The sequence below is a fragment of the Alexandromys fortis genome, unplaced genomic scaffold (assembly GCF_014885135.2).
Source record: "Alexandromys fortis isolate MF-2015 unplaced genomic scaffold, M_Fortis_MF-2015_v1.1 scaffold_33, whole genome shotgun sequence".
Taxonomy (NCBI): Eukaryota; Metazoa; Chordata; class Mammalia; order Rodentia; family Cricetidae; genus Alexandromys; species Alexandromys fortis.
The window spans coordinates 11,574,662-11,586,768 of record NW_026067917.1 but is presented as its reverse complement, the minus strand read 5'-3'; the positions used below and the strand labels follow the sequence as shown (position 1 = coordinate 11,586,768).

The 12,107-nt window shown below is 37.3% G+C and overlaps 1 protein-coding gene across 1 annotated transcript in view; it reads right to left on the bottom strand.

Moving 5' to 3' along the window:
- Positions 1–12,107, bottom strand: part of Lrp1b (LDL receptor related protein 1B) — a 1,445,827-nt gene that overhangs the window by 728,895 nt on the left and 704,825 nt on the right. The gene's annotated exons all lie outside the window — the stretch shown is intronic.

Genomic DNA, 12,107 nt, shown 5'->3' with positions numbered 1-12,107 from the left:
CTGCCCCCTTTTCCTCATCTTAAGTTCTTCTTCTGTCTCCCACTATTTTTCATTTTCAACTTCATGTGGTCTCTCTCTCTCTTCAACCCACTGACTATATTTGGTGCTGCCTGTATGTGCATTGTAAGGACCCACCATAAATTTCTAAAAGATACATGGATAAAGCAGAGATGCTAGAAGAAACTTAACGTTCATCTGGTTCAAACCTTCTGTTTTACACAAAAGAAGTCCACACTTCAAATCAAACTTGTGTGTTCATGATTTCTGTCCACGAAGCTTCAGCACTCCAGAATAACTTTGTAGGTTCATTTGCTTATGCTTAGGAAAATGGCTAATTATTCTGTATTTTATTGATGTTTAGTTTACCTGAGCACTTTCCTATTCTAATAGGGTGGAGAATAGCCATTTGCCCTTTTCTATTGATCATTTTTTTTATTGAGAAAAGGAAAAAAAAAGTTTCCGCCTCCTCCCAGCCTCCCATTTCCCTCCCCCTCCTCCCCCCCTTCTCCCCTTACCCTCACTCCTCTCCCCCTCCCGCTCCAGTCCAAAGAGCAGTCAGGGTCCCCTGCCCTGTGGAAAGTCCTAGGTCCTCCCCTCTCCGTCCATGTCTAGGAAGGTGAACGTCCAAACTGGCTAGGCTCCCACCAAGCCGGAACATGAAGCACGGGGTTTTGATCCTACTTCATATTGATCATGTTTTAAGGGTGAATTTCAGAATCATATTCTATTTGAAATCAATCTCAGTATAAACAGTCATGATGGATGATCTTCTGGTTTTTACAATTGCACTGTTGCCACCTGACTTGTAACTTTTGTATTTTCTCACACAAAGCAGTCACTATAACTTTTAGAGGGAAATTTCTTGACTTGCACTGTAAATAAATCATCACACTGATCTCTCTATAGAGAGAAAGCAATAATAGTGTCTGCCCTGAAGTTATAACCCGGGGTAAAACAGCTGCTGCTCCTGCACTGAGGTCATAACCAGTGCATAGCCTGCTGCTAGTCCTGCAGGGAGGTCATAATCGCATGGAACGCCAACTCTACTCTCTGAGATTGGGCAATTTCTTAGACCATCTTAGCTATTATCATTTTATCAAGGTTTGAAAAAAATATGTGTATTGCCGGGCAGTGGTGGTTCATGCCTTTAATCCCTGCACTCAGGAGGCAGAGGCTGGAGGATGTCTGTGAGTTCGAGGCTAGCATGATCTACAAGAGCTAGTTGTAGGACAGGTTCCAAAGCTGCATTGAAACTCTGTCTCCAAGAAAAGGAAAAAGAAAAAGAATTTATATGGATGGTCTAGGTGTCTTACATTTTTATCTTATACAATGGTGACTCAGTATTATTTTCTTACCTTTTTATCAGTGATCCTTTTCAATTGAAAATAGTATATATAGTGATTCAGGAAAGCATAGCAAAATGAAATTTATTTCTAAGTGGCACAGTTTGAAAGGAGCTAGTGTCTAATTGTGTCGTGATGTTTCATTTGTATTTTAATAACTAAAGCTTGGTTTGCCATAGAAACCAGGCAGCAGTAGGTGCATGCCTTTAATCCCAGCACTAGAGAGAAATATAAAACAAGAAGAAACAGGTCTCACACAGTCTCATTCTGAGATTCTGATGGCAGGATCACCAGTTTTGGACTGAGATAGAGGTCAGAACCAGTGGCTGGCTGTTTTTCTTCTCTGAACTTCAGGTTGAACCCCAATTTCTGTCTCTGGGTTTTTATTAATCATGCTACATAATTGTTTTATTCTGATTTTGAAAACTGAATTGTAAGTAAGAAGTGATTAGAATCACAGGAGTGAACTACTCTGCACCTTACTATCTAGATCAAGAAATAAACTGTTTAATTGTTGCTTTCTACAATCCCCTTATACTTAAACAAGCACACAGAAACAGATATTAATTCATAAGGAGTTTCTGAGCATTAAAAGAATGTTTAAAATTATTTTTATACTTAGTTTTCCATTTCTTGTAAAAATATTTTCCTTTTTTGAGACTATAATAGAGCTTAAAACAATGCCTAGGGTGTAGTTAATCTGTATAAATGGTGTTTATTACTAATAACTACTATTGTAGTCTTTTCTTTAGCTATCAGGCCTATTAAAATACCAATAAAATACTTAGCTTAGACAGTTTTTGTTAAGTTGTGGTTTTGAACCATGCTTTTATAAATTAAATCTTTTGATAGTGAATTTAAGTTTTCAATCAAGAAAAAATCATATACGTACTCATATACAAAATGGAAAACATCTTGTTTGTTTTTAGATTCAATTACTTTATTATTATGAGTGTTTTGCTTACTACTATGTTTGTGTGCCACATTAATGTCTAGTGCCCTTGGATATCAGCAAAGAATATCAAGAATGCCATGTCAAAACTCTTGGGGTTATGGGTGGTTGTGAGTCATGTGGGTGCTGGGCATGACCAGCTCCACTGTAAAATTAATACATGCTTTTATCCACTGAGCCAACTCTCTTGTCTGTATCTGTCTTTAAAATGGCAATCAGCAATTTTCTGTCACTGGTAAAACCTAAGCAACAATTCAGTTTCTTTGGCGTTGAAATTTAGTTGCTGTTGTGAAATGTTAATAAGATGGAAGGTCTTTTGTTGGACTTCTAGCAAGAAAACTTCAGAAATCATTAGACTTAGATAATAGCATTAGATTGGAACCATGGGGGCAAATATATTTAGTTTCATTGGGAGAAAGAGTAGAAGAGGAGTGTCTATCTACACTTGTATGTCTTTGTCTCAGTTTTGCTGATTCCCTGATCCTCCTCTTGAAACTTATGATACCCTCTAGAAGGGTTTCAGTAGACCTAAGCCCCAGCTCTTATGATTTTCAAAACTACTAAGTTGACTAAACCTAGTTTTTCAAACTCTTATATTTAGGCCATTGTGCTTTTAGCAATGACAGTTGCCTAATAGAATGTCTCTTATTTTGAGACACATAGAAATGTAAAGAATACCTGGGAGAAAGTATTCCAAAGAAAGCTTTCTTATTCCTTATTTAGGAGTAACATGCAAATAGTCCAAACATATTGCTATGCAAATTCAAATACTGATTTAATTTCTGTATCCCAGGTTTTTGTTTTCATGTAAATCTTCTCTTGGTGTGTACTTGCTATAGAATAATCCTTCTGTACACTGTAAATATGTAGTACTCTCATTGTTTAAGAAAACCTGACAGGCAGGCAGCCAATCAGGAGTTATCATCGGCAGGACAGACAGATAAAGGGGACTCCGGGAGGAGGAAGTACAGAGTCAAGAGAGATGCCATCCAGCCATCTAGGGAGCAGGATGTATAGAAAATGAAGTAACAACCCATGAGCCATGTGGCACAGATTAGATCAAAAGTATGGGTTAATTAAAGTGTAAGAGTTAACTAGTAATAGGCCTAAGATATCAGCCGAGCATTTATACATAATACTAAGTAAGCCTCTGTGTCAACTATTTGGGCCGAGGAGGTTGGTACAAGAGAGCTTCATTTTATGAGTAAAGCTGTGCTTCATTTTGTTGTCAACTTGATTAGGCCACACCATACAAGTATGTAGTAAAACGTCAGTCTGCCTGTTGCCTTCACAGTAGATTTATTGAGATCCTTTTTATTTGCGCTTAAATCTACAGGACTGTTTAAAACTGGCTACCCTCCACTATGTGGTTAATCTTATCCAATAAACTGAAAGCACTGACCAAGTTCCCCACAGATAGAGTGACTGGACTTGCAGGCTAGCTATGGATTCCAACTGTCCGACGGAGTCATTGCTACCTACAATAAAAATCTTACCAGCCTCTATTGTCAATTCTACAAATTGATTCCTTTTTATAACATAATTTCTTTAGTGATTCTTTAGGAATTTTGCATCATGCACCTCAATACACTCATTTCCAAGTCTTCCTGTATCTGTACTCCATCCTTGCAGCATTCCCCCCAAACAAAAAACAAGCAAAATCTTTTCACTTCTCCATCTTTCCGACCTGTCCAACACCTCTTTATTTGTTTTATTGGCATTGTGCACTAGGAGTCACACAGTATGCCCTTTTGTCCAATCATCTTTACTTGCAAATGTTCATTGCATTGAGTCATTGGTCTGTTCAAGGCCTCCGGTTTCTGGTACACCATCATCAGTGGACCCGCACCAAAACTCCTCTTGGATAGCCCACAACCAATCCAATCATGGACATCCTGTGGGTGTCATTTCACAGGACCAGTCCCTTCATGTACTAGAGCAGTTCATAGTAGAGTAGATGTTATGATGGCCTACTCAAGGTACTGGATGTTTGCCTGGGTGGTAGCTAAACTGGTCAGTCCAGGGCATGGAAGCCTCTTGCAAAGGGTGAGGTGTCCTAGCACAGCCCTCTAATTTCATCACAGAAATTTGCTATGGCCCCTTGTTGTAAGACAGGCTACAAACATCAACAAAGACCCCAGCTACAGAAGTTTCTTGATCCCAGACATGGCCTTCAGAAGTAGCTTGAGCTCTGATGACACCAGGGCTCTGATTGGCAGCTGAAGCCACAAAATGCCTTTTTTTTCTATCTTTCCCTCATTTCTGTCTTGCTGGATTTTTTGTTCTAGAGAATGCAACATTCTCACCATGTCTGTGCTCAGAAAATGATTTCAGTTATTATCTAGGCAAAAGAATACTCTTCTCATTCACTCTTCAAAAGATTATATTACATGGGACCAAGTAGCTGCTAATTTAATTACTCCCTATAGATACCCAGTGCTTACAAATTTTATTTTATGATAATATACTTAGAACTTCTGGATAACATCAGAGGCCTAGTTGTAAATTAGGAGAAAGTCATTCCAATGGACAACTTTTTATGACCAAGTTTAGCCTTCTTATCACAAGAAAACAGGGTTGAAATCCTATTACTTTCTTAAAAGTTAAATGACAGAGCTATTTTTGGATATTCGTTTTACTTCCACACATAGCTTATACTTTATAAAAGTAAAATCCTTTGGAGCCTTGCACATCAATAGCAAATTTCTCATTCTCTCAATATATAACAGGCATATTTATCAGTAGACACTATGTCATTGTAGTTTCATAGATAGGTTTCCTTTGTATTTCCTAATATGGTTTGGGGTTTTGTTCTTTGATATATAAACATTAACAATACAACTGCATTGTTGTAACTAATAATTTTTAACTGAAATTTCATTGGAGAAAAAGGAAAATTTCATTGTGCATGGCAGGAAATACAGGACACAATAGTATACTGTTTAGTAAATCATACTTACCCTTAAATTCTAAGTTTGGATTAAAGACTAGAAACTGTATTATTCACCACACTTATAATTACTACAACAAAGAGAAAATTTATTAGCCTACATGTTCGTGCATCTGGTGATTACTTACCTACCAAATTAAATTAAACAAAGGCATACTTGCTTTAAAACTACGTAAATATTTCAGGAGATGGGAGACAGACAGAGTATACTTGTAAGTTATGTGCAGATGTGCTAACAGAGGCAAACTACTTTGGCAGTTCATCGTTGCAAAAGTCTTCAGAGGTGTCTGAGAAAACACACACTCACCAAACTTTTTTTTTTCCACAAATAGCATTTTTAAAAAGAAGCAGGAAGGGGGGCAAAATTAATAACAAAATTAGGAGGCAGCTTGTTATTATTTTTTATTTTAATGATGAAAGTAGCTAAAGAATGGTATGTATGTTCCAACTTCTACATTAAACAAATAGTAAACCAGGAAGTAAGTGACTTACTTTTAAACAGTTTGCTTAATAATCAATACAGAAAGCTTAAAACTTGTACTAGTGCTCAATGTATCTTCTCTACTTTCTGTGCAAATTTGAACACGGGATTGTAGAAGAGAATGCCCAAAGGAGGTAAGAGTCAACACTAATGCTAGAGGGAAATTTAAATTTAAAATGCAAGGTTGGAAACACATGGGTTAAGAAACAAAGGGGTGTGAATATTGGTCTGTGCCAGCCAAACTGAACATATAAGAGGACAGGTAAGATTGGAAGCCAGTGTCGATAGCTAGTCTGGTTGGCTCAAAAGAAACCATGAAAATCACATGCAAGACAAAGTGGTCTTTCATATAGTCTTTCTCCTGGTGCAGCTTATTGTTACACACTGAACTATCAACAAGGGTGCATTTTAATCATTTTATTCCACTGGTTATAGAAAAGAGACCACACAAGACTACCATTTGACAAGGAGTAAAACATGAAGTAATGAAGGAACACTAAAGCCACATCTGGAAAACTGTGATAAGAGTTAAGCTATCTATACACAGTAAAGAAAAAAGGGCCATGATAAAGTACAAGCTGGTCAGGGAAGAATGAAAACCAAAGTGCATCCTTTAATTAGTGGCTAGCAGACCCTGCCAAGGTCCGTGACCAGCAACACATGCAAAATCATCCAAGGCGGGCATCTAGCAGATGGGTCAGCAGATGATTCAAGAAGTCAGAGAGAAACGGAGCATCAGAGCATCACGATTCCCTTCATTTAACAAGCAACATATGAATAGTATTTAATCCTCTCCCTCTTTCAGCCAGGGAGCGTGCACAGAGGGTGTGATCCCTCCACCAGTTGAAACATTTTAAATGCACAGAGAATTAGCCAATCTCAATAGAAATCCCTGCAGTCTTTGTCCATTGCCCACTCTCAGTGCCTTCCTCTTACACTTGCTTGTAAAAGAACTCTGATTTATTCATGCTCATTTAAAGCTCTGCCTCTAATTATAATAAAACTCTTCTTTAAAGCTGACCTTTGCTTTCTATGAATACATGACCAGTACTGAAGTCATTGATCCATTGGAAATGCTATGTGACCATGAGCATTTGTACCCCACTCCTGAGACATATCCGCGGAAGACAAGAAAGACCCTCTTGCTCTCTGGGGACTCTAAAATTAGCCAAATATGACATATTACACTGATGGATGGTTTCTAGTTTGTTGTTTTATAGCTTATGGACTATAAAAAGCATAGATTTAAATTTTATTTTGTTTTATGAGCATGACTATTTAGTTTTTATTTGATGGATAGTTGTGTTTCTGTATACTGTATACACATGTGAATGTGTGTGTGTGTTTGTGTGTGTGTGTGAGTGTACTACATACACAGTGTTGAACACCCTAGAACTGGAGTTATGATAGATTGTAAAGCATCATGGGGTGCTCAGAACAAAACTTAGGGTAAGAGCAATATAAGTGATCTGAACTCCTAAGCACTTCTTTCTTTACCTCCTAGAAGCATACTTTGATGACAACTTTAATTCTATTCAATTACATAGAACTAATGAGAGAAAATAGATAATGAATGAAGAGAACAATGAGTTCTATCAATCTTTTTAGGGCAGGGGTTCGTATGTATTGTTTAATTGTTAATCTGAATTAGAACAATCCTGGTTTGCAACTGTAGTGCCATACAGTTAGGAAGTAAATACAATTCTTGTCAAGCAGCAAAATTATTGAATAGAATAATTGATAATTATTTCAATCCCTTTAGTTTTGTTTAGTTTAGTCTATGTATGTTTTTAACATCTATCTACTAATATATGCCCAGGACTTAGAACTTCCTGGGGCTGGCAAGGGCCAGGTGCAATTGTTTCCTTTCTGTTGCTTCAATAAGCCTCTCTGAATATAAGCAACTTGAAGAGAAAGGTTTATTTAATTTACATACCCATGTCACCATCATTGCCAAACAGGAAGGAACTTAAAGAAGGTATTGAAGTGGAGACCACCACTTCAAGTCTAGTGAGAGATCCTTTCTCAAAAAACAAGATACAGAAATGAAGAATAGCACCAGAACTTGACAAGGAACTTCCACACAAATGCACACATACATGAACATGCCTGCACTCATGAAAAAAATCTTTAAAAATTGTAATTTGATATTTTATACTCAAACTGTCTTAAAGCTAATGACTTATGGGCCACACCCTTATGTTACCTCAGTGCACCTGATTTTCATAATTCCCAATTTGGTTTCAAATGAAAATATTATGCAGACCAAAATAATTATGTATGTGCCCACTATAAACATAATCAACCATGGGGCTAGAGAGATCACTGATTGGTAAGAGTCAAGAGTCAATCATTTAGGCCAGAATTTAGGTCCTCCTCAACTCACAATGAGGAGGAAGACAGCTCATAACTTCAACTTCAATTCCAAGGGGTCCATTGACCTTCTTTTCTTCTCTGCACTTACCCCCAAAATACATGTAAAAATATACTCATAAAACATAAATAAAATAAATCAAAAAGGAAAATAAAAACTTATCATGAATCTGTTTTTTTCCCATTTACTGGTTAAGACATCCTGGAAAATGTACAGATGGTTTTGAAGATTAAGGAGCACTGTAGCACAATTAGCCACAAAAGAACTACCTTTATTTATTTATTTGTTTGTTTGTTTTGTTTTCGAGACAGGGTTTGTCTGTGGTTTTGGAGCCTGTCCTGGAACTAGCTCTTGTAGACCAGGCTGGTCTCGAACTCACAGAGATCCTCCTGCTTCTGCCTTCCAAGTGCTGGAATTAAAGGCGTGCGCCACCACCGCCTGGCACTACCTTTATTTAGAAAAGCATTGTCACACAAACATAGGTTGAAGATAATCCTTTGTGGAAAGATTCTGGGGAAATAGTTTAATAACCAAAACATGAAATGAACTAAAATGTCTTTCTTTTATAAGTAAGAAAACCTTAGGGTTACTTATGTTAAAGCCACAATGTTTGAAGTCAATATGAACTGATGTCAATATGAAAAAAAAAATCACTCGGACATTAGAAAAGTCATGTATTTAGATCTACTCACAACTGCACTTCACTTTAGTAATTAATGTACTTGCCTAGGTATAATGTTTTCAGTTGAGTGTGCTTACTCTCAGCATGTGTACGCAGAGAACCAGATTTGTCTTCTGACTGGCACTTCCCCATCAAAAACACAGCATCCTTCTGGGCAAATATTTATATCGCTTCTAATTTCTTTATTCATACAAACATGGTGGTTTAAAAAATATATGTAATCATGTAAAACAAATGATTAATGTTGGGATTAATAAATTGAACAATATGTAAAACTTATATCCTTCTCAATGGTGCAGGGTACAAAAACTCCTGGATTTTCTTCTATCCCCTTAAATTAATCATCATTATTTTATCTTACTGATGTGGAGAAGGTAATTTTCCTGTATGAACTCAGCTTTCTATAATTAATAAGGTACTAAAGATTTCCTTGCGCCTGTGTGGAATCACCCTTCACAAACCCTCGTGCGGCTGTTTTCTAACACGGCCTGTCACAATCTATGCCATAATGTTTTGCTTTTACTCTTACACTGAAAAGTTTTGTTTAGGTATCCCTCTGCATTTGGACTTGCTCATGGTCTATTTTATCGTGAAAACGGGCAAATTTGGAATTTACATTTTTAAACATTTCTGGATTTTTATCCTGCCTTAAAATTGGTCCGCAGCTTAATATTATAAAATAACATTTCCCTTAAATTTTACCTTTTTTTTTGTATGTTCCTTAGATTTGAGACAAAGAATAATTGAGGACCTAAAACTCTGAAACTTTTATTACCCCAAATGGAAACATCCCAGTTCCATTTCTGGGTGCTCCTGGGGAGTATAATTAATGTCTAGCATGCGTATTGAATGGATTCAGCTAGTTATTAAACTGTATTAAAGATTACCTTGCCAACTCCTCTTGTTTCTATTAATATTAATACATTTTTAGGACAAGTGGTTTTTCTCTAAACCTTTTTTTTTTCAACTTTATCACAGCTCTGCAATTCCAGTCTGGGCTCTCAGTTGTTCTGTCCGTCCTCGCCACCAGCATTCTAGGTTGGGTTTGCTCTTTCATCCTGAAAGCTGATGGCTCACGTTTGGATTTCTCAGTGCTAATCCTAAGTTTAGTTAAGAATCAATTTGGAGTAATTTTATGGATATAGACGACAAAAAGTTGATTTGCTTGCTCACCCTTGCATCCAGTCATCAATTTATTTGATGGCTAACAAGTCCATTCAACAAAGGTACGGATCCTTAAACACAATGAATGCTCTTTTCACATGGACTTGATGCTCACTTTCTTGCTGTTATGCACATCTAAATGTTTTTTATAAGCAAATGATGGGCATTTTAATATCAAATAAACATCTTATTTTGCAATGCTGCAGGAGATGATACTAATTGTACCATCTCTTTAATAAAAAATTCCAGCATTTTATTTTCTAATAATATAATCTATAAAAGATTTTTTTTCTGTTATAGAGTGAAAACTCTCGGTTCTCATTTTCCTTTTTCTATTAAAGTTGTACAGAATAAACTAACTGAAAGCATATGACCCCTAATTTGCATCAACCAAAATGCCTTTACTGCATAGACCGAGAGCCTTAGAAAGCATCACCAGGGGTTCCCATCCACTAAAAACAAAACTGCATTCTAATTTACTCTAATGGGAAGGTGAAGGAGATAAAAACAGTTTAAAAATATCTCCACGTTGTTTTTCAAATTCCCATTTGCATTCGAGGGTTTGAAGTGAAAGCATTCAGAACTCATGCACAGGCAAGACGCTGAAAACTACAGGGACTACGGAAACACATGAAAGAGGAGGAAGACCCGAGCTTTGTAAGATCACAGCTTTCCTTGATTTTGAATAAAGCAGAGATCCACAGGATGATAAGAAGGGCCACAGGCCTCTGACAGGAACAGCAAGAGCCATGAAGTGTTGTTCTGTGGCAGGGCACAGTGGTAAAGGCAATGGTCTTGAAAGCAGAAAAATTTAAAAGCTAAAATAGGAAAGAATTCTTGAAAGTAAATGTGGTTTGATGTGTGAGTTTAGTGTCCCCGAGAACCCCTGACACAAAGAATTCCTTCAACTGAGTTCACAGACAAAGGCTAAAAGCAGAACAGGAAACCTTCGAGAGACCCCTGAGTGTCTCACAGACAAGAAGCTCAATCCATCCCTCAGACCCACTCAGCTCATGTACAAAAGAAAACAGCTAAACCACCAGGGAAGGGTGAGGAGACCTTTCTACCCACCAGGACAGGACAAAGAATATCCCTTTGTGAGGGGTGCAGAAATAAAGTTAGCTGCAGTTAGCAAAAGGCACAGGGAACCTCCTCACAAGCAAGGGGAAAAAAAAAAAAAACCCTCAAAGGTGAGCTGCCCTCAAGCTCAAGGAGGGTAGAAGTCAAGCCCCTTGGTTCTGAGGAGGAGATGGGCAATCACTGCACCGACCAAACCTTCTTAGTACTGACAAGGCAACACTAGCTGAATGCTAGGAAAAAAACAAGAAATACCATCAAAAACCATGGACTTTCAGAGACAAGAAGTCACAAGCACAGTGCTCCATGTACTTTGGTCAAGAAGTGAAATTAGAGAGAACGAGTTATAATCCCCATGAAAGATTCTGAGCACAGACATAATTGACAGCTGTCATTCAAAAAGATCGTTTATCTTCTTTTTCCATTTTCTTATTTCTTAACTTTTAAAGATACAATTCCTACTCCATTGCCAAAGTTAGCCCTGAAGTTCTGGTCTCAGACAATCTTCCTGCCTCAGGTGAGATTAGAAGCTTACCCCCATGATATTTGGCCAAAAAAAAAAATGATATTATTAATTTTAAAGCTATCCTAGACTCATAAATAGGTCTGCTTAGAGTGTGACTAGTTCATAAAAAGCTATTCTTATTTCCTTACCACAGTCCACCAGTGCTAAAAGGGGAAGAGGCACACAAAGCAGAGACCAATTTAGCAGACCGCAGTGTCGATGAGGGATGCGAGTGAGAGTCAGAGCGCTAGCAGAGGAATTAAATCTGTTAGCACCAGCAACTTCTCAGAGAGCCCCACAAATGGGGCACAGAGATGCCTTGTTAATGTACGGGGCTTGGATTTTCATACATGTCTGAATCATGAGCCACACATTCTATTACCAAATCAAGGTTGTACTTCATCTTAAAATCACTGGTAAAACTCTTTTGTTTATTTTGTTGTTTGGTTGTCTTCAGTATGGTTGTGACAGGGAAAATGGGAATTAACTAAATTTTGCATTGGGCAGGAAACCTTATTGATCGTAATGGTTGTTTAGAAATTATATATATGTATATATATACATACATATATATATATA